General features: G+C 36.5%; 1 protein-coding gene across 1 annotated transcript in view; it reads left to right on the plus strand.

The window, feature by feature from the left end:
- Positions 1–4,203, plus strand: part of LOC149081482 (uncharacterized) — a 101,344-nt gene that overhangs the window by 32,046 nt on the left and 65,095 nt on the right. The window lies entirely within an intron of this gene.

Consider the following 4,203-nt stretch of genomic DNA (forward strand, 5'->3'; position numbering starts at 1 on the left):
GACAATATGACTCGCATTTCATGGGATATTGTCCCGGAATATTTGCCATCACTACTTTATAAAAATTTTCCGTTATGTCCCGTATTTTCAAATTATATAACTCTTTAATACACAGCTTTGGACTTGACAGAGGGAGACATCAGCGCAACACGTACGGACCCTACTCCTGGTGGTGAGTGACGATCACAGTTTTTAATGATACCCAACGTCGTATCAATACAGTAGAGTCTCACTTATTCGACATAAACGGACCGGCAGAACGTCGGATAAGAAAAAAGGCCGGATAACATGGTGGTGTTAAGGAAAAGTCTATTAAACGTCAAACTATGGAATAATTTTGCACATTACGAAGCTAATTATTATGTTTTACAACTTTTTTCTTTTTGTCGACATACTTGCGTAAACTTCAGCTTTTCAACAACACAACAACGTTCGGCAAATTAACCTACGCATACGCATGGAACAGACGATAAACCAATCCGCGTACAATGATAAACTGCCGTGCACTGAGTAGTGAGTCGTGACAGTGAGTGATTTGGGGAGGGGGGGGGTGAATGACAGACACGTGAGTAATGTGTAGACGGGTGCGAGGGTTCGCCACTGTACAGTCGAGAATAATAAAAAAATAGACTACGCTTGCAACTTGCAGTTCCTTGTTGCCGATTGTGATGCGTTTTTTTTTCCTTTGCGGTGGGACGTCGGATGATACGGAATGTCGGATAAACGAGACACTACTATGGTTAGAAAAAAAGAACTTTTCATGCGAGCACCCTGTCATAAACCTAGTTAGAAACTTGGCCCCCCCCCCCCCCGTCTCTCCTAAAGCAACAAAAAAAAAATCACGTTTCTAAGAGCAATATTCGCAAGAAAATAATTTGATTCAAAATTCTCAAAGGAAAAGTGGGAAAAAACAGCATGGACAGCGCTTCTTTCCCTGATTTATGCTGTTCCTTCTATCTGCTGATTATTTTAAGAGCCACCATGTGGTTAATACTCAAAATAAAGAACAGCATTTGCGAATATTAGGAAATATAAGAAACTTTTCTTTGAATACTCTCCGGTTTCGGGGATTTTTAAAGGTTTCATGGCGTTTGATCATGCGGAACCCCAGAAAAGCTGTCACGGAACCACAGGGTTCTGCGGTACGCCAGTTGGAAACCCATGCTTTTAATCAGTCTTTTTGTTACTCCCAAGCTCGCACTCTCCAAGTCCCTCTTTTTAGTCATTTACATGTGTACTCGCTCACTGTTTTGGTCACTCACATACTCGCAAATGCTCTATGTTACTCACATACTAGCAGCACATGTTCTATGTCACTTCTTTGGTTGCTCACTGACATGGTTCCTTGCTTTATAGGTCATTCTTTTGGTGTTTTTTTTTTTTCAAAACGTTTACATTTAAACATGCTCTGTGTCATCTTTTGGTCATTCACGTGCTTGCACACACTTAGTGCTTCCTAGATTACTCATTCACCTGATCCCTCGCTGTGTAGGTCACTCCATTGTGGACATGGATGTAGCCAGAAATTTCGTTCGGGGGGGGGGGGGGGGAGACAAAAGTGATAGAACAATAAATTTGGCCATCTTTTTCCCCTTTTTCGGTCATTTTGTCACATTTCGGGGGGAACTATACCCCCCAAGTTCCTCCCTCGCTACGCCCTTGACTGTGGATTTAGACTCGACAGAGGCGGATTTATTTAGGGTTACACAAATTTTGCTGTCCTTCCATTCTATTAATATTTTCTACATACTCATTCCCCAAATTTGCCATGCCTTGGAACTTTCCACCCTGGGCTATTGCCCCCCCCCTCCCCGTAAATACGCCACTGTGTTTTCTTTCCTTCAGACCAAAGCATATAGACGACAGAACAGCTGATGCGCCATGCTAGGGAATCGGATCGCTTGGGATTTCTAGCGCAAGCCGCAGAGGGCACAGAATCAAACTATAACAACTTTTTTCCTTTCCTAAATTTCCATCAACTCTGAAATTATTTGTGTTTATTGAATTTTCATAAATTCTGAAAGAAAAAAAAATTATTCTCCCAATTTTTTTAATGATTCTAAAATTATTTCTTTAATAAATCTCATTAATTTTAAAATTATTAATTTCTTATTAAACTTTCATTAATTTGGAAATTATTAATTTATTATTAAATTTTCATCAATTCTGAAATTATTTCTTTCCTATTTTTTTTTTCTTTGATTGATTCTCAAATTATTAATTTCTTTCCTAAATTTCTATCAACTCTGAAATTATGTATTCACTGAATTTTCATTAATTCTGAAATTAATTCTTTCCTAAATTTTCATTAGTTTTGCAATTATTTTATTTTTAAATTTTCATTAATTTTAAAATAATAAATAATAATAGCGTGGTCTTCACGTATTCTCAAGGGATCAGAATGATCCGTCCAGGGAATTTGTTAGTGTTAGTAGACATCCATGCCCGAACCGGGATTCGAACCCAGACCTGCACAGTGAGAAGCTAGTTCCCTAACCACTCGACTGCCAGGCGGAAAATTATTTTATTTTTAAATTTTCATTAATTTTGAAATTATTAATTTATTTTTAAATTTTCATTAATTTTGAAATTATTAATTTATTTTTAAATTTTCATTAATTTTGAAATTATTAATTTATTTTTAAATTTTCATTAATTTTGAAATTATTAATTTATTTTTAAATTTTCATTAATTTTGAAATTATTAATTTATTTTTAAATTTTCATTAATTTTGAAATTATTAATTTATTTTTAAATTCTCAATTTTGAAATTACATCTATGGGGTTATTCAAGTATTACGCCAGCATCGATGGGGGGGGGGGTCCGATTTGCTGACTTTCGGTGACATGTGGGGGAGGGGGGTGGTTTGGATGATGCTTACGTCATCAACCACACTTTATGAAAATATTAAATATTTTTAGTGGCATCTTATTCGGTGTGCCAAAATCGGAAAAAAACCCTTTCGATAGTTATTGGGCACCTGAACTAACATTCTCCCTATTGATAAGTCCCATACAGAGCCACTTCAGTGACCTCTAAATGTTTCACGGATCCTTCAAGTGCTATGGAAATGTGTCCTGGCCGCTTAAGTGCTCTGGAAATGTGCCACGCATAACTCAAGTGATCCGTAATTATGCCACAAATCAATTAAGTGATCTGGGAATGTTACGCAGGTAACTTGAGTGATGTAGAACAGCACTGGGGGGGGGGGGGACCACTTAAGTGCTCTAAAACTGTGCCACATGTCTCTTGTGAAGAAGAATCTCTAAATGTCACCCGGATCGTTTAACTGTTCGGGAGCTGTGTCACAGGTTACTTAAGTGATCTTTGAATGTGATCTTTGAGTCCTACTTCAGTTATCTGAAAATGTTCTGCGGGCCACTTAAATGCTCTAGAATTGTGCCACAGGTCATTCAAACGATTTGTAAATGTGTCGTTTAGTCACAAAATTAGGTTTGAGGGGAGAAGCCGCATTTGGTCACACAGCCTTCAGGGCCACATTTGGTCAGCGGGTCAAGGGTTTACCATATATGGCTTAGAGGGTGGGTCGCAATAAATTTCTCAAAGAGAAATTTTGAGTTATTACCCTTCAAATAGTATTGCAATTAACAGAAAATGTTTATATTAACATATAAAGGTATTTTCTTTCGAAATTTTAATTTATTTTTTTAATTTTTGCATTAAATGTTTTTTTTCGTCTGGGGGGGGGGGGGAGGCGCACGAGCACCTATGCCCTTCTCCCTCCCGCGTACGTTTCTGATCCCATCAATATGCGTTAGGAGGTAGGGGGCAGTGCTGACGAAATTTTGCTGACAAAGGGTGGTGGGGGGGGGGGTAAAAAATGGCTAAAATTTGCTTACGTAATACTTTAACGGCCCCTATTCTAACTTTCTAGTATTTCTGAAATTATTTACTTACTGCATTTTTTGATTGATTCTGAAACTAATTCTTTCCTAAATTTTCATTAATTATGCAATTATTAATTTTCTAAATTTCTATTAATTCAAAAATTATTTATTTTCTAACTTTCTATTATTACTGAAATTATTTATTTTCTAACTTTCTATTATTACTGAAATTATTATTTTTTTTAATTTTCATTAATTCTGTAATTATGTCTTTTTAATGAAAGGTACATTTTTTTTCTACAGCCTTCTTCAGTGTCTTATTTCATTGCACCATTTACATTGAGTATATGATC

This window comes from Pholcus phalangioides, unplaced genomic scaffold (assembly GCF_987345545.1).
Source record: "Pholcus phalangioides strain wild (caught in Gottingen) unplaced genomic scaffold, Ppha-v1.0 ptg000010l_1, whole genome shotgun sequence".
NCBI lineage: Eukaryota > Metazoa > Arthropoda > Arachnida > Araneae > Pholcidae > Pholcus > Pholcus phalangioides.